This window comes from Neopelma chrysocephalum, unplaced genomic scaffold, assembly GCF_003984885.1.
Source record: "Neopelma chrysocephalum unplaced genomic scaffold, ASM398488v2 Primary Assembly neopelma1_99, whole genome shotgun sequence".
In the NCBI taxonomy this organism is placed as follows: Eukaryota; Metazoa; Chordata; class Aves; order Passeriformes; family Pipridae; genus Neopelma; species Neopelma chrysocephalum.
Genome location: NW_020897762.1, coordinates 1298564 through 1318449, shown reverse-complemented (window position 1 = coordinate 1318449; position 19886 = coordinate 1298564).

Below are 19886 nucleotides of genomic sequence, written 5' to 3'. Positions count from 1 at the left end.
TGTGACCAAACCCCACCTTGTCAACTAGACCATGGCACTAACTTTCTTCCATGTCATGAGTATGTCAGTCCACTACCAACAGCAGCCTGTTACAGAAACAATATAAGCACAAGGGTTTTTGCATAGTTATGAGAGTTGCATATGTATAGATGTATATTATTATATATGTATAGTTATATATAGTTTTATATATATATATATATATATAGTTATAATGGGGTTTTTTCTACCTTTAATTTTACAGAATAGTGGGAACAATCAGAAATTTTTAAAATACCAGACTGTAGGCCATAATATTTGACTCTTTTTTTGCTTTAGTCACATCCAGACATTGAAAATGAGGATACAACAGGGCATTACCTAGTAGGACAAAGAAGCTATGGAAACAAACATGGACTAATCCAGTGGCATGCAGATGTGATGGAAGGACATCCTGGTCACTCTGCAGCAGCTTTACCTGAGTATGGGTTGGTTTCTAATATAGATGTGATTCACATTTTTATCTACTTTTCAGGGAATGATGTTTTGATGTTTGTACAACCAAAGGGTTTACGTTGCTGGTTGAAGCCAGATGTGTAAAGCAATTGCCTTAAAAGCCTGCTCTTTGTCCAGAAAAATTAATTAATCTGTATATCTGAAATCACTTGGCTTGTTGAACCCAGCATAGAGGGCTCACTCAGGGAAACTACACCCTGTTTACTGCTCTGCTGTTGGACTTGCTGGGTAATTCTGGACAAAGCACTTAGCCCATCTATATCTTAGTTCCAGTAAGCTGGATATGGTACCATGCCAGATCATACTAATGCTCGTGAATTAAGCATCTGCAGTCTCTGAATGTGAAATGTTTCATTTTGGGTTGAAATCATCTTGATTTGTCAGACAGAATGATTCAGCTATGCCTCCTTATGTACAGTGATGGCAAAATTTACTCTACTGTGAGGCAAACTACATTTGGCAGACCTGAAGTAAAAAAGAACAAACTGCCTCCACTAACTTTTCTGGGGTTAGATATTCACTAGATCCTTATATGTGTTTAAGATTTTAATTTTTATAACATGTAACTTTTTAATAACGTTTTGTAGCTTTTATCACATGAGCCTTTTCCTGCCAGGGATTTGCACTGTTAGGTAAAGAAAACGCTGTATGACAAAAGGTTATTTTGAGAACTGCCAGCAGAAATTGTGGTCTAATTATAGTCACTCAAGAAATAGTGATATTGAGGTCTGTGAAATATAAATATGGTTAATTTGCTGTTCATAGCACAGCATATAAGATTACATATCAAAGGGATGCAAGTTCTGCACCGGAAGTACCAGAACTTACACACTGCATGGTATAGTCAGTAAATTCATCACTCCTCTTGCCACCAACTGTTGCTGTTTGCTGTTGGTCAGCCTTAAAAGATTTTTGTTTTGTACTAAAGGTCATGTACAACACAGGAGAGGAAATACAATGTGGTTTGAACAGATATCTATTTTAAAACTTAGTTTACTCATTAAGTTGAACTGAGATATTACTTCTTGTTCTAAAGAAAAAATAAAACAGTGTCTGTAGGAAGAAAGTTCCAGAGCACAGTAACAACTTTTCAGAACCAGGAAAGGAAGTTTTGTCATGGTCTGTACTTGGCAACTTCATTTGCTGTGAGCAGGATAACACAGAATGAGATTTGGTTTAACTACACCCAAAATACACAGGAATTGGTATTTCTTTTGTAGGTCGGTCACTTGATGCAAAGAGATGGAGAAGCTTAAAAATTGATGGGTACCATATACATTTGAATGATCTTTTTTCTGTATATATTGCACATATTCCATTCTGTGTATGTTCCAGTTAGTGCAGCTTGCTTAGAAGGTTGTAAAGAAATAAGCAAAGAGAAGAAAAAAAAAAGTCCTATCTTCAGCATAATTTTGTATATATACTTCATAACTTAGGGGTTTTGCAGGAAGATGAAAAGTAACCTGTGCATAATATTGTGTAAATAGATTTGTCTTCCAAAAAGCTAATGTCTGCTTGCTGCTGCTCCTTGTAAAAGCCATGGAGAGAACTACCCACAGTTTCCTGGTAGGAGAAGGTGTGGCCACTTGCAGTGACTTTTGTGAGCAAGCAAGACTTTGTGATAGAAGGTAATAAAAATATGATGACTAAACAGAGTGCTGAAGCTTATCAGATAAAACACTACCACTACCTTACACTGAGTTTAATGGACTCCTATGAACTTGCTAATTAAGTGCTCCATGCTTATCCTAATGCGCAGGCATAGAGAACCTGTACAAACAGAGGCAGGAAATACTCTGAACAGAAAGGGAAAATGAGTTATTGGGACAGCTGTCCCACACCCTGCTCAGTATGGCAGAGAAATGAGGGTCTGGAAGGAACTGATGATATCTCACACACAGCAAAGCAAACAGTGTGTTCCTTAGTCCCACTTCCACTTCCCACAGAGCCATCTCTCTCAGTGCAGGGGTATGGGATTTGCACCTACAAACTCTGTGCTGTCTGGAGAAACCGAGGCCAGTTCCTATGCTGATGAGGCTGGTTACCATGTTGTATTGGCAGGGCAGGAGGAAGACATTTTACCTAAGAATTAGCATTAATCTTTTCTCTCCCATAATCTGTTTTGCTTCTTATTGAGGCATTTTACCTTTGTCTTGGAATTATGTCATTGCTTTACCAAAAATAGCAGACTAGAAATATTCATGGAAATTGTCCCCTGACTAAGCACTAGGTATCATTTTCTGGATTTATGAAGCAGTGGGTAAACATTTAGGAAGTCTGAATACTTCTGAATAAATCATGGTTTAAAGGGCAAATAAGCCCTCAATAGATACACTTCCAACATTGTCTGACTACCTCATTAGCATTAAGGGACTCTGACCTTCACCAAATCCTGGTTATCTAACTTTCCTGGTTATCAAAACCAAACTTGCTCCAGTGCCAGAGGCAGTGTGGTCATGGGAGCCTATGCAGGATTAATTTTCCTGGTAGGAAAAGACAACTTGGTTGTCAAGCTGCATCTGACAAGAGTGCTCAGCAGGCCTGGATTTCTGTGAAGGACAAAAGGTCTGGATTCTCCTCCCTATAAACACCACCCATTCTGAGTCATCTGAGCTGGAAGTACTGGCATAATTGCAAAACATCTTCACACAGATGGTATGATCCAGTGTAGCTTCCACGAGGGTTCTTGAGTGAGGTATTTGGCTGTTTAATTAAAATATTATGAGGACAGGTTTCTATTGTTGGGTGTTTTTCACTAACATGTTTTTCCTTTTTAGAGACACAGGGTTAGACAGTAAGAACTTTTATTTTTGTTGACTCATTTCCAGATAAGCATAAGAACACATTGTAAAGGTCGCTTTGTGTCTTAAATTCAACAAGAGTTCCGTTCCATGTAGCGTCCCTAGCATGTGTCCCATCTGCCATTCAAAACTTCTAAAGCACAACTTCAAACAAAGTTATCTTCTAGAGTTCACACACTGCAAACCACCATGGATTTTGACCTCTGTAGATGTGATGATGCTTTATCACAAAGGCCCAGATCCCCGCAGGCCATGTACTTGTGTTGATTTCACTGAAAGTTAGGGGCCACAAATAGTTTTGTGGTAAAGAAAATCTGCCTTTACATCTATGGCTTCTTATTTGAAACAGGTGAATTTCTGACAACCTAAGTGGAAGCACTGAAATGGGCAGATGGGCTGTGTTGGACACGGGACTCATGGCAAGCTTCTGGATGCTCTGTCTGGACCCTGCTCTCCATTGCCCTAAATATTTTGCAGTTGTTAGGCATGTGCAGAGGATGCAAAGTATTAATAAATCTGAATTCTCCACTTACGTCACCAGTAACATTTTGAGGACGCTTTGCAGAGATATAAATGGCAACCAATGGCATTTCAGAGTTTCAGGAACCTGATTTCCAGAGATTTTTGAGTTCTTTTTATACCAGCTGCAGTGAATGAAACCATTTTCTGAAAATTGGGTTCCAGATATTAAAGTCTGGCAGGCAAAGCTGGGTTATCCAAAATTAGATGCCAATTCTGAAAGGATAAATTGTACGTGATGATCTCACAGGGGAAGTCTGAGACAGAGCCAAGACTAGAATCTAAATTTCTGATGCCCAGTCCTGTGCATTTACCACAACACTGATTTTTTAATACTGTGAGCTTGAATACTGACTTGTTAAAAAAATAAATGCAGTTTTCAAAACTCATCCACAGCATATGCAAAATAGTGTTTTGGTGCAATTGGTTAAATTCTGGTAGCTGAAGTAAATTTGCACCTCAAATTTTCAAAGAAAAGGGTTTCAAATAAATTCATTCTTTGCTGCAGTGAAGTTGAACCCCGTAAGAATGAATGTTACTTTTAACAAATTGATTAATGGTTTTTTTTTACCCTTGTTTATCTGTTTTCTGCACTTTCAGATTCAGTTTTTACCAAATATTTTACATGACTGTATAGGTGGTTGCTGAAAAATACAGCAGGAGATGAAAACATCTGTTCATTGGCTTCCTGGTCTATGGGATGCAGGAAAGCCACTGTCCTGCTGTTCTGCAGGGTTTTTGATGCTCTCCTCCCTGAGCTCTCCTGCTCAGGCTCCTGCAGTGCTTGGAGAGCTCTGTATAATATTTTGAAGACCAGGGAGGTTTAGTTAAATAAGAGACACTTCTGAATTAAGTGCAATGTCTTTCATTAAGTAGCTTTTCCAGAAGTTATACAAATTATCAATATCTGATATTGCTTGGAGTTTGAATTGCACCTTCCGCTTTTTTTTCAAAAGACTTGGTATTTTTAAGGCCTTCTGTTTTTAACAAAGTCCAAAAACTTACTAAGATTGAGAATGAAAATGGGGAAATAAACAGGGAAATAAACAGCACCACTACCATAAAGTAAGGAAAACCTCTCTTCTCTTGATACACTGAAAAATATCACAAACTTTCAATTAGCAATTTTGCAGAGATTATTTGCCCTGAATTTCAAATTGAATAAGACAAACAAGAAGGAAAGGAAAGGAAATACAGATGTTTGTTTGTTTTTAAATTGCAGGTGAACACTGGATGTAGTCAAAACTTTTGTGTGAGAATTTTTATGCTTCCTGACAAGGGAGATATTGATATCTCAGACTAGATAGTAATAGAGGAATGTGCATTTACTTGGATTCCAGTAGCCAGGCTGATGAAGAGAAAGTCTCGGATGTGAATAAAAGACTGTGATGTTGTTGCCTAATTTGTTAAAAGCAAAGAACTGTCAGACATCTGAAGTGTGCAAAGCATAAGACTGGCTCTAATTTCTCAGTTTTGGCAGTTTTGATGCCACTTGTACTTTAAGTTAATATTAATCGTTGGGGGAAAAAAATGCTCCCTTTCTCCCTTTAATCTTTATCCCTTTAATCAACAGTTTATAAATGCAGTAGCACATTTCAGATGCCAGTAATGTATTTTTATCTGGCAGTTGATTAATGTGCATAACAAGATGGATGAGACACAGAGCAGTGAGACACAGCACAGTGCTGCTTGAGAAGGAAATAATCTTTTTATTATTATTATGTTCATTAGGTCTAATAACTTTGGATATCCATGGAAATCAATAGCTGCTCATAACATGGATACAACATATTTCATCGTTGTTTTACTTTCTGTAACTTATGTGAATTTTTTTTTCTGATTATTTTTTAGGAAACATCGTTTCTATGTAGAATTAGCTTTACAAGCAAAGCCAGTGTTGGGAGAAACACCATGATCAGGTTACTAATCAGCCCGTGAGTGAGTGGGGATTTAAAACAGGAGGTGGCAGTCTTGAGTTGCAACTCACTGCTGCTTAGTTAGGCTCAGCTCCAAATGGAGTCAGAGCTGGGCACAAATAACTCAGATCTCAGCCCTTTTTCTTAAACATCACTACAACAAGCAGCTTGGATATTGAAGATGGCAACAACTAGATTCGTCCTTTGTGCCTGACAATTAAACATGTAGTTAAGTTATTTAATAATTTTAATGTGGAATTGTGTGTGGTTTCTTAGATTTTTTTAATAATTGGATCAATATTTCTAGAAGGACAGACTGCAGCAAATTGCAGAGGCAGAATTTAATCTGTCTCGTTCTCATCTGGGTTTGTTTCTTCTGACTAGGAAAGTCATGTTGCAAACAAGAATAAGTCCTGATGAAATATGGAATTGTTTTGTTCAAATAAGAGGTGTGCCTGATTCCGGTCTCCTTTTTGGTATCCTGGAAGATTGGGTGATCCTTCATCCCCTAACTGTGATCTACAAGCAAATCATGAGGTACTTCCATCTCCCTCGTGAACTACCACGAAGTAATGGCAAGATAACCTACTTTTATTAATAATATCACTGATTGCAATTTTCTAGTCAACAAAATCAGCACAAAACTTTGCAACTACACAGTCTCAGCAGAGAGGGGAACTTGATGACATCATTGTTTTTTCCCTGTGAAAATGCTTAGTTGGAAGAAGACAAAAAAAGATTAAATGAATCAGAGTAGCTCCATGCAACCTCCCACTTCTAATCTTTTTGAAGAATGTGAACCATTCAGTGGTAAAAAATGTAACCAAGAGAGTTCTGCAGCGTTGTTCATTTCTGCTGGGTATTCATAGTAGGAATTTTACTTGTAAATGTTATTGTAAATTTTGTATATCTATTGATTGGTTTTGCCTATAGCTCCACATTTTAAAAATACGTATTTTGGGCCAAATCTCAATTTACATTTTTTTTTTTTCATTCAGATGCACGTGAAAAGTCTTCCTTTAGAAGTTTGCTAAGCAACAAATCCTTCAAATAGAACAAGTTGCAACTCTGCTCTGCCTGAAAAGGATACATGCATGCAAAGTCTCAGTCCATAACAGAACTAATTTTCTGAGCTTGTTTTTTGTCACAGTCTGTAGGCAAAAAATAGAATTTTCTTCTTTTATTCCCCCTGTGGTTTGAATGCTCCAGTTAACCTGTGCATGCACAAATCTGTCTGCTCCACACAGACACAACAGTCTACCTGAATGGATCTGAGTGTGAGATGAGGTTTTCTGTAACAGTCCCATCCCATCAGACACAGCAGACATTGTCAGGGAACCTTCTGTTTAATCTTGTTATTAAGCAAACATTTCCCTAAGTTTGCATAAGCAGTCGTCCAGCCATGGCTTCCACATAGTCCTTTATTAACTAGTAGGGTGTGGTAATTAAATTTCTTCATCCTTCTGACTACCAAAGAGAAATTTAATCTTTGGTTAACTTCTTACTTGCTTTGTTTCTTCACTTCCTTTGTTCTGTGGAGATCAGGGAGTTCATAGATGTCTTTTTAGTGCAAAAAGCGTCTGGGGGATGATTCTTGGAGCCCAATCCCCTAAAGAAACAAGGCTTGTGTGATCATAGTCAGCCTATTCCAACATGCAGCACTAATAACATGGGACCCCACTGGCCATTTCATTTCATGTGGAAGAGAGACAGAGGACCCCAGTCTTCCAGCTTCCTAGCAATTTTATGAAAATGGATGGCTGGGGGGAGGAAAGAAAGCCTACTACTACCTTCTACTATCAAGGCATTTGTTAATTTAGAAGATACATGCTAAGATTCAAATATCAAAATAAAAAAATTTAAACTTATTCGGAGTCAAGATGAGCAACTCAGTTTTTGCATGTGTGTTTTTTAAGTAAGGCCACTGAAACTGTGAAAGAATGTGCAAAATTTGCTTCACAGAGATGATCAGTAATGTTCATTGAACATTAGATTGAAGGCTGAGACTTAACAGTTGTCCTGTGCATTAGTTCAATTTTCGCTCCTTCTCAGCATTTATGGGAGAATGTGCCAAAAAGTATTTTGCTCTATGAAGAAGTACAATAAACTTGGGCCTTACAATATCTGTGTTGCTGGAAAAATATGGTTTTTTGTTTTTCAAGCGTATGTTTTTGGAGTCTTAAAGACTCTGTTTCTGATTGTTGATTGTCTTAGGACAAGAGTAGCTGCAGCCTTGTCTAGTTTAGGGCATGGACAGATGTTTTGTTTCAGATCCAGATGTGTGGAGGAAGGAGGTGTTCCTTCCACAGCCACATGGGTCCTTCTAGCTGCTACAAACTGACCTGTCACCGAGAAGTTTTTATAAGTGCTCCCTAATTCATATTAACCACAATTAGGTATATTATTTTAAGCAGTTTAAAATCCTGATCTGAGATATGGCAGCTGACTTTGCCTCACCTGAGTTAGCAGTACTCCCATAAACTCTTCTGTTAGCACATCTGAAGAGTGGTGAGGAACTTCTGCAGTAGTTAATCCTGCCCGCTGGCTCTGCTAAACATAGAAGAAATCACCTCCACATAGCCTGGAGGCCTTCTGACAATTCACAATCATATGGCATCATGGGCAAGACCTCTGCCTCCACAAAAGGTAAATGAATACCAGCTGGGGACTTGAATATCTAAGCTCAGCAAATAGAAAGAAAAAGACTGACACATGTGCTTTTATAAACTAATGCCAGTGAGCAGAATCCCATTTTAAATAAGACCACAAGAGAAAATGGTTTCTTATGCTGGGAAAAACTGTACAGAGACGGAAACGGTATTTGAAGAACTGCGTAGTGGTTTGGGGCACTAAGGAGATCTATTCTGAGTGTGGAAAAAAGTCCTCATCAAGTATACACTGAGTTTTTAAGAAGAAAATGTACTGGGAATACAGCTTGGACTGTGAATGGCATTAGAAGATATTTAGGGAACCCTAGCCCTGTGCGTGGTAGGAAAGCCTAAGAGAAATGAGCAAGAAATCCACGAGCAATGGAATCAGTGAAGCCTGGTTTCCAATGGATTTGTGCCTCAGGCAAGTTTTTCTCCTGGCCTGTATGGTCTTTGTCCTATATGGATTGTCAGATGCCTGGTAAGAATGGGGCTTTTTCTATATCCTTTCTGATGGCTGGAGGCACCATCTGGATCTCCTCTTCTTCCCAGCTGGCTGACTGCTTCCACTAAATTTGGGACAATTTTGTGTCTTGGAACCTGTGATTCACTTCCAAATTCATTTGAAAATCAGATACTGGATTCAAAAGTTCCTGGAAGAGGAAGTGAAGACAGCAGAATAGGCACTCATACTCTAAATATGATGACAAAGGCCTTTTTTCCTTAGGAAATCAGAACAGTTGGAGAAGACACTTCCTTCAGATTTGGTTATTCCAGCACTGGCAAGATCGCCTCAGACTGGGGCACAGAAAGGGTTAATGGGAGCAGCACTAAAGCCTGCTTTCATGTTGCAGACCTGTTCCATAAAGAGCTGAGGTATAGATTTACAACACTGTACTCCTGTTGTGGGTTTGTTGGCATTTATTTGAAACTTGGTTGTTTATTAGGTGAAAATATGCATAGTTAGAATTTGAGATCTTGGTCTAAATCTGTATGTAGATGACTTTTTTTTAACTGTTTCTTACACCAATGTTACTATATGGTTAATTTTGCTTAACCTGTTAGTCATTCCAAAATTATGTATATTTTTCTAGGAGGGAGCTGCAGTGGGGATGAATGAGAAAACAAAATCCGGTAACAGATGCACAAAGCAACCTACCTGAACACATAGGTCAAGTTTAATAGGTACATTTTGTGAACCAGAGCAATTTTCTGTTGTTGATATCAACATCTTCATCTTTGATCTTCACCTCAGTAGGTCAGAACTCCATTGTTTTGCTAATGCTTTGGTTGACTTGAAAAATAATCCTCCTTTGACTATTTGAGAACCTGTAGCTGAAATATCTGGTAGTGGCCTAGCAAAAAAAAACCCCACATAAATGGAAAATAAAAGAGGAAAGTATCAGAAGAACTGTTCGGAATAAACAGCTGTGCACTTATCCCCTCTGTCTCTGAAAACTTCATTTAGCTCCAGGCATAGGTTTAAATAAACTACCTGATGTTTACTAGCACCAGCTAAAAATGTATTCTATAGAGAGACTATACACAGTGTATACCTCGTGTCAGACTTTGTAAGAAAGAAAGGTTGGTTTCCTGTAGATTATATCATTGCATGTAAAAAAATATACATCTTGACTGCACAAAACAAAGTGCTTTATCTAAATGCTTATCCAAGTGCAAACGTTTTCCCCCAAATACAAAATAACTGTTGAGATAACTAGGGTGGAAGAATCTGTATAGATAGGTGTGATAAAAAGACTTCTTTGCCTCAATGGAAGAATGTACCATTCAGTAGGTCTTGTAACAGAATAATATTTCTGTTAAACAAACTGTAACTTGTGCTCCTAGAAAGTATTAAAGCTTCTACAAGAACTGTATGTAGACTAGATCCTAGGAAGTGTTGTCTAACAGCACAGCTCTTATCCAGGGATAAGTTCCTTTTAAATCTGAGGAAGTTAACTCCTATTCCCCATTTTTATTTTATTTCTTATATTACTCTATGAGATAGCAGACTTCCTTATTTAATTCCTGCCTTCCAAGCCTTATTTTTTCAATTTTAACAGGCAGTGAGCTTGCAGGGCACGAGCCCTTCTTTCAACAGGCGCATTTTATAATACTGAACAATCCCGAGTCAGTGAGATTAGGATTCCCCTCTGTAAGGAATTCAGGGTGGTGTCAAACCTGCCAAATGACTTTCACAACACTCTGACCCAGGTGGTGTGACCTGGGTGTTTGAATGACTCCTGCCTGAGCAGTGCTGGTGGTGGTGTAAACTAGCACAGGTATCCTGACTGTCCAGATCTGTGCTTGCATAAGCTTAGCCAACATCTGAATCAACTGCAGGGCCAAGAAAAGCTGTAGTGCTGGGTTTTCAGGCTACTCAGACCACTTTCCTGCACTGAACATTGTACTTGCCAGCAGGTTAGAACTGAGCCTTGTGAGCCATCTATGAGTTGCTGGGTATACAAGAAAAACAAGAGCTGTCTTCCAATCCAGGCCTTCCTTTAGATATCATGAAGGTTTAGTGCCTTCTTTCTGTTAATATCAACAGTTTATGTACTAACTACTAACTACTGAATGAATAGTTTGGGGTGATCTTTGTACTTAGCCCATTTTGCAAATAAGATGGTTCTTTGATTCTGGGAGAGGAAGAGGTCTGTTTGTGCGACCTTGGTGGCAGACATGGGTATGTGTTCCTGGCTGCAGAAGGGGCAAATGTTTAAGGAAGCTGGAGACTGGGAGACTGCTTATGAGAAGTATTACTACATGTTCATTCTAGCCTGAATAGTCTTCCTTTGACACTACATACTGTAAGTGTCTGTATCATGGAAAACAAGATTTAACCACAAAGGCTATGTAAAGGGTGACCCTGGTGCCCCAGAGCACAGATCATACCCATAGCAGCCATGATCTTCCTCTTAACATACTCAGTGTAAGTCAGAGCATCTTGGGTCACGTTTTCCAGCACCACTTTCAGTGTTCCTTGGGTAGTATTTTTAATATTATCAGCTGAAAAATAACTGTTGCTCGAGAATATTTCACCAATTTCATTGGCAAATATCTAAGAAAATCTTAAAGGTGCAGCTCGTGATCGGGACAGTCTTTCATTTCTTTTTCCTTTCCTCCTGCCTACATTTTTTTCCCCCTTGAAGATGGCAAAGCCTTGTATATAGGGATTTTTACTCACTGACCTCATGCCCTGAATTATGGCCTCTTCATTCCAGACCAATTTTTCTGGTAGTCATTTATCAGAACCTCTGCTAGATATGGGGATAGTAAAGTTAACAAAAAGCGTGTAGTTTAACTTCTAGAACCCAGGCTAAAAATGTAGTGACAAAGCATGGAAAGTCTGAGTTTTCCTAATGAAAATGAATAGACTGAATTATTGAGACAGTAAAGAGGGAGTCCCACGATGGTATTGTACACAGCTTTGCTTTTTTTATTACACAACTTCACTTTCTTATTGATGAGAAGTAATCGACAAAGTAAAATGAATCACACCCTAAAATTCCAGTCAGCTTCTCTCAGCAAATGGTCAGTACTCAATAAAGAGAAACAGGCAATTCAGAAGAAAATTCATTCCCTCCATCTCTGATACCCGTTTCAGGATGGAGGGAGGAACTCATCCCTCAGAAGGAAGATGGGATGCTGTCTTGTATGTGCAGCTACCATTGCTTAGCTTTCAAATTAATACCATTATAACAACCTTCTCCGACCTGTTTTTGTGACTGGAAACAAATGAAAATGCAGTCAATATTTGCAAATGCAAAGTTCTGCAGCAGTGTAAGTCATTCTGCTGTGTTCCACCCTGCTCCACAGAGCAGCAGAGAAGGTTTTTTAATTTACCCACTAAGAACAAAGTGCTGACTTGGCTCTGTGCTTCTTGGAAACCGTCTTTGCTCTGCTATTTCCTGTTATTTTCTCAAGCTTTGTGTTTCAGATGTGAACGAGGACCTACTCAAAATCTCTTTACGTTTGTAGTAGTGTGACAATATTCCTTGGACAGACATTTGTTGCTTGCAGGTAAACAGGGAATGAAAAGCGAAAGCACGGCAGAAAGTTTTCCCGTTTCAGTTCTGAGGCTTTGCTGCTTCATCGCCAGCACACCCTGGTGAGCAGCCGCGTCCAGCGCTGACCTTGCTTGACACGTTCAGCAGAGGCTGCTAAATCTCGTTTCCTCAGACTTCCAGCACTTTGCATGATTGTTCCTCCTTCCATCCCGAGACACGGCCCCTCGGTGAGCCGGTTCGTGCTCGCTGCTGTCGCGTTGGCAGCGGCGCTCGGCAGCTCCTGTCACCCAGCTCTGCTGCAGTGTGACATCGGGAGCTGTCTGCGGGCCAGGCAGCGCTGCAGGACAAGCAGGAACTTCTGAACGCTCCTGGCTGCAGTAACAGATTATTAAATTTAAAAACGATGCATTGCCACTGCGTTTGTTTGAATGATTGTGGTGCTTCAGTGTCTGCTAGTGTTGGTTGACATGGTAATTTATAGAGTTTTGTTTGTGTGCCTTGTGAGAAGGGAATATATCACTGCAGTGACACCTCACCTATGTTGGTGGCCTTATTTTTGGATGCCAAGTTGAATAAAGTGCTGTCAGAATCTGTGGATGACCTGGCAGAAACTTAATAATTGTCCTTAAAACCATTTGTACTTTCTGTTTTGTGACCTTGGCAGATCAGTGATTGGGAAATTTGTTCACATGCTGTCTGCACCTGCCGGCTTTGCCATGCAGCAATGGGTCATTTCCTTTCCAAACATGACTGGCTTCTGGTATCAGTGGGAAATTGGCAGCTCTTATATGAAAGCAGTATGATTCCAGTTTCCTCTTTTGGTGAGATAGGAAAGGATTTGTTATTGTTATGCGCCCAGAGCCCTATCAGAGCTCTCTTCCTCACTTAACTGCTTTTTCAGTCACTCAAAACCAGTTTGTCAATACTATACAGCATCATCTATTGCACTGCCCATGACATTGCCCCAAGTCCATTTTTTTCCCAGCATCATGGGCTTAATTCTAAACAGAACTGCAAAACCTACAGTGAAAATATTTCTACCTTCTTCTGTCTGTTGGTCTTTCTTCCTCATTTCTATGAAAGAAAAAGAGAGGGCAGAATGAAGTGTCTACCTGATGGTAGGGCTTAAGAAATGACATGGAATTGAAGTGTACTTTTCTCCCTATTTCTTTGTCATATCAAAAAGTTGATGTAAAGTGGCACTCATTGTGCTTTCAGTTCTCAAGAAAAGACAGAAAGCTGTTGCAATGACTTCTTTGTAAGGGGTGTTTAAATCAGCAGACAGGGAATCAGTAGTGTTGGGCAATTGCCTCATCTCCAGCCTGAAGTATCACCTTTGCAAAGATCTACAAAGGAGCTACGTTGCTGACAGTGAGGTGGGGAATTTTGTTTCCACTCTTAACAGTGTAAAGCAGCTGGATTGGCTTTACAGGTGATTAAAAGTATTGCTCTCTCTGAAAGTTAGGGTAAATTGTTAGTACACCCAATGTGTGTCTTTTTCTCCCTGCAGTTACTGGAGATGAAAATAAAATTGCGGTTTTGTCTGTGCTTTCATGTGGCATTATTAATGAAACAGGTAATCCCATTTGTCTTAAAATCAAGGCAATGATCTCTTGTGTTCTGTCCATCTGTTCCAGACACCAACAGCATGTTCATCACCATGGTACTGGAACAGTCTGGCACACAAATAGCAATCAGCAGTTATTAACATAATATTATTACTCGGTCCATAAACCTAATATTAGCTGAGATAGCAGACATCACACATTGTGAGACAGTTTCTCAGATGATGTACTTTGTTCTGCCAGAATATGATAATATTCTGTATTAAAATCAGTAAAAGGATGCTTTTTTTGTTTGTTTGTTTCATGCAACAAAAATTGCCAACACAATATACATATATAAAAATTTTCTCTTTACATCCAGTAATTTACAATCCATCGCTATCCATCTGTAGAACAGCATTCTTTAGAAAACAAAAGGGCTTTTAAAAAAATTTTTACATGCATTAGATCAAATCAAACCACTGAAAGTTCCCTTTTCCTTCCTTTCTCCCCCAGCTGCTGATGTAGACTGATACAGGAGTGGGTCTTTACATGCAGAAGACCATTTATCTCAAACTTGACCTAGACAAGTTCAAGTCTGTTCAGCATGTGACCTCCTTCTGTAGTGTTGAAGGGGTGGCATGTGATTGCAGCCCACAAGGAAGCTCCAAGTCCCCCAGAACATCCTGAACACCCACAAAATTTGGATGTTTCATACTTGTCCTTATTGCCCTTCATACATCTCATTTATACATGTTCAGAAGCCCAACTTCAAACGTCTCCTTTTTGTTTGGTCACTTTTTGCTATTATATAACTTAAAATTTTATTTTTTTTTTCAGAGTTGAACGGCCGCACTTTTTAAATCACTGGTATTTAAATTGCTGGTTAAAATGAGTAGGTTCCTCCTGAGTGGCATATTTGTGCCGATCAGGTTAAATGAGCAGCCCTTCTATATCTCATTTTTCTTCCCTTCTTAATCAGAATATATTCCTGGGAGACCTATTTAGTAAGCCTGTCTGTAGAGACTTCTATGTAGCAGCAAGATGGAGCCTTTTCATCTTGAAGCTTCACAGTTACAGTGTTGCAACTATGAAACAAAAGTGAAACCAAGGCATTACGGGCCCTAGTTTTTATACACGACTTTTGCTTGCTTTAGAAGGCAAATTGCTGCTAAATTAACATTTCTGTAAGCATTATGGTGCCCACACAAGTGCTGCTCTAATGAAAGGGAACATCTTTATCTGAGCTGGTTGTGGTGATGTTGGGAGGGACGAGCAGATTGTGTCAGCCATTATTATTCTTTTAGTGAACATGAAACAACTGATACTGGCGATACTGGTTCTGTCTCCATTTTTATATCAATAGCTTTTTTTAAAAAAAAGAAAACTTAACTATGATAATTACCTACTATTAATAATCAACTATTAACTGTTACAATAAACTAATTAAAAATGTAAATAGATTGTTAAGAACTTTGTTGTCAAGTGAGCTGTATATGTGTGGGGGAGTCATCCATTGGGATGGAAAGGCCAACAGGATTCTAGTTGTAAAAACGGAGGATCATTCCCTACAGGTCAGCTCTGCCTTGAACACTTTTTGTGTTTAAAACTAATAAAAAGAATAAAATTAATAAAAATGAGCTTTTGGCTCAGCTGTGGGAAGGAGTCCAAAGTCCTGGGTGACTTTCATACGTCTAGATACAATGAAGGGCAAAGTGCAGCATTTTTATCCTGTCATTCCCCGTTATCACTCTCAGTTATTAAGCAAGTGGTGGGTATTAAGATAAAGCTTGTCTGAAACATTCAATAGACGTTATCTATTAGACTGCATGTGCCCCGTTTTATTTCTTTCAGGGTCTGTCCCTCACTGGATGCCAGACTGTCCTGCCCAGTGAGCAGGAGAAATGTGTTTGAATTTGGTAAAATGGCCATAAACATAAAGGCATAGTTGGAACTTCCTTGGAATACTCTCCCCTGTCTTCCTATTATAGACCAGTCTCTTGGTTCTCTGCGGCCAGTTGCTTTGGAGCAACGTTATGGAGAAGAATAATGAGTCGTTTCTGACTCAGTTTAATGGCTTTATCAGGACTGAAAAAGCTTTGGCTGGACTAAGTGCTGTACCCACGGTTCATTTCATGTAGCTCTTTTTGTCATGTACAGTGACTGCCCACCAAAAGAAAATGAAGATGCATTGCTTCAGCTTTTATAAGGAAGATCCATGGCAGGTTTTGTCGTATCCCTGAACAGAAAGTGGTTCCAGAGGCCATCAGTTTTCTCTGCTCCCGTGTCTGCAACGTACATTGCAACAGTACATGTTGTCACTGCACAGTTTCCCTGTGTCCTCTTAGTTTTAGATAGGCTGCATCCTCCTCAGTAATCTTTGAGGTTTATGACATGGAGCATAAAATGTAACCACTAAAATAGGGCGGATGGTTATTTTGCACAATTTTGAACAACTACTCAAAGTGGGATTTGGGGAAGAATGTCTGACCTCACAGTTCTGTAGAACTGGGTGCCTTTCAAAATAGATGCTCAGAGTGGGGTGCTCATTCAACTCACCAAGTGTTAAATTTGACATACTCTAGGAAAGATGAGGCAGACTGTTTTGAATTATGAGGAGGGCTGAGATCTCTGATATTGTTAATTATGTGGTGATGGAAAGCACAGTAGTCCTTTGTTCTTTCTGAACTACAGTACTAGAACAAAAAAAGCAATGAAAAATCATCACTGAGGAAGCTGCCACCTTTGTTCCCTTGTGTGCTGTATCTCTTCCATGGGGATATCTCATGGACACCAAATAGAAAAGCAAATGTAGTTGTCCTGATTATTTTTTTTCTTCAAACCCCATCACACATAATAAGCCTCGGTGGCTTTCTGCCCCACACAACTTTTTGATGCTCTTGCTTTAGGTATGATGTTACTATGCCTTTTGAACCGTGTATTTTAGCAGATTTTGTATTTAAACATAAAAACCCAGCTATGGAATGCATATTACATGGGGCAATATTATGTTAGATAACAGCCAAATTTGAATAGTCAATCTCATGTATTCAAAATGTCACCCTTTTTTCGCATGGAACAAAGGGAATCTCATTAGTTAATGAACATAGGTGATGCGTGCAGCATGTAGGGAGAGATTGCATTTAACTATGAATTGCATTTAACTATGAATTATTAGATCCTTGAATAGTTTTCTTAAGATAAAAGAAGCAAATAATTTGAGTACCTTATCTCAAATAATATTATTTGTAACTATTTCTCACAATAGCCAATGTAATATAAATAGGTTTTTTAATTTCTTAGTGGTGAATTTATAGCTCCTGAAATTATATATTTGTTCTCTCCTTTCGCTTGCTTTTATAAAAAAACTGGAGCTGCTTCATCAGTGCCATATCATACTGTGGTTGGCCACATGAAGAGGATCATATTGATGAATTAGTGCAACAGCCCTCCCAGACATGGAAGGATACCTCTTACAAGAAAATCCATAGGTGACTAACAGGTGGTAAACAGTCTTTGAGATCTGGGAGAAACATTCTGGTGTACCTGGAAATCAATCTAGATCTAAATTACCTGCCATTGTGGATATTTTAGTCTTAATTCCTGCTTTTCTACCACATTTCAGAATGTGTCCTGTGTCTGAACACCTTGTTTGTTTGTTTTTTACGTTTGTCAGTCACTACACAGTACTACTTAGAATTAATTTAACACCCTTCCCTTGTGTAGAGTGGTTCCAGGGAGTGCTGATTGCAGGATTAGCCTGCTGGTAATTAAATGTTGCTGTCTCTTAGCTTGAAAACAAAACAGCTCTATGGAATTTAAGAGTTTCTTGCTTTATTTAGGTTGTATGTGTCTAAATAGCATGGATAGGTGTACCAAGTCAGTGCAGACACAGTGCAATCTTAAAAAAATAAATTAAAAAAGCAAAAAGAGAAGAGAAAGAAGAAGAGAGAGATAGAGAAGGAAAAGAACAAGAAACCATGGGAAGGAAAACAAGTTCACTCAGCTCATTAAGACTTCGAATTGCATGGAAAATTTTCCAGACTTAGCTGAATCCTGAGTGTAATTTCCTAATTTTGGCTTCATACAATCCAGACGAAGTTTCATGTCAGGACTCATTTTCACTCACAGATGGGTCTTCAAAATTTGCAGGTGGTAAGGTGTATAAAATAGGTCATGTTGCCTGTTTGTTGAAGCCTGGAGGTATCCCTGTTCCAGTAAAGCAAGGGCTGGGTTCCTTACCATTCGTGGACTAAAGAACCCACTGAATGCTTGCTTCTCATATTGGCTTTACCACTATGAAGAGTTTTATCTCTTGAATTCACTGATTAATGTTTTAAGCAGAATGAAGCCCTTTTTATTTTTTTTCAAAATCTGCTATCAAAAATCACAGTATTCCACCATCCAAAGACAGTTCTCTGCTTCTCCAAAGACTTGTTAAACTGATGTGTACCATTCTCCTCACAGGACCGTAGTGGTTTAACCTCATATGATACAAATGATGAGCTTCTGTTTGAAATAATAGGGATGATGCCTAATCCTGGACAGTTCTGTCTGGTCTGTGTTAGCGTATGAAGGCATTTGACTGTCATAACTGAACCCCAGCCTGAGCTTTTTACCTTGAGCTTTTGTTACATTTGAGGATTCATGCTGAATAACAATAATAAAAGATGAATCCCATCTGGTTTTCTGTTGATTGTTAGTTTAATTTAGTCTATGACTACTCAAAGTTTAGCCTGCCAGCCAAGGAAGGTATGCAGTTATCAACATTACTGATAGGATAAACCAATTATGGAAGCTTATTTTCAAATCTCCCCAAATCCCATAATACTTAACAAAGTAAAACTCTTGAGTTGAAACGTACCTGTTTACAGAAAGATACAACATCAAATAGAAGTTTCATTTAGAGCTTTGGGTAGACTAAATGGCCTTGTTTCCTGCCTTTTTTTTTTCTGTTGCCATTTTTAGGCATGAAATATAGCAGGAAACTGAGAAGAAAGTATGGACAAGAAAAGTGCAGTGTTGTAAGAAAGACTTTGAGAATTGTTAGGAAGAGTTCTGCGCTTGCAAGGCTGTGGAGGCCGAAGCCCTGAACAGTATGTGCTGTGTTTTGAGGGTCTGGTTAGTGCTGCATCTTTGAGCTGTAACAGTTATTTCTCAAACAGTGTCTAACCATTGCCTTGGCAGGTCTCCAGATTAATCCTGTGGGGAGAGGAAAGTGCCTGTGGAGCTTGGCAAAAGTTGCTCGTCCTTTCCTCCTGAAGATATGTGTTTGTTCCTGGGTAGTGTGGGAGGTGATTCCTCCTTTCTCTCTGCATTTTGTAGCCACCATGGAAACAGATAATCCCAGAAGACGGTTTAATATGCAATTGCAGACCCAAATGTCATTATAGAGGTCTGAGACTCTCTCTCCTGACACTTAATTGGACATGCATGTGCAAGCAGTTTAACAAGCCTGCTAATGAATGCCCCAAACCAAGTTAGATGGAGCTTCCAGGGAATGAACAGGGTGAGAACAAAACGCCAAGGGCCAAGAAAGACAAAAAAGCACAAAGAACAGTTGAGAAAGACATTCAAAATTTAGATCATGACAAGTGTAAAATGTTATTGTCGATGTCAGGCCATGAAACAAGAGGGGCATTCTGTTGTTGAATCACATGTTTCAGGCCCCTGTAAGTGTGCAATACACAAAGTATGTGCCAGGCAGGTGTGTAAACAGGGTGAGCAAACAGAGGAGGATCATGAACAAAGAAAAATTGGGAAGAAAGTTTTTGAAGATGGAAGAGGTCATAAGAGAGGCTGGTGGCACAAAAGCTGGTGTGGAAGAAAAACGGTGTGACATTAGAAGGAAAGCTAAAAGAAAGTACAGCCACTGATTTGATTTGCTGTTTTTCATTAGAAATGTATCCTTTTGCCACTTCTGGATGCCATACACATGAAGAAGATACAAGCT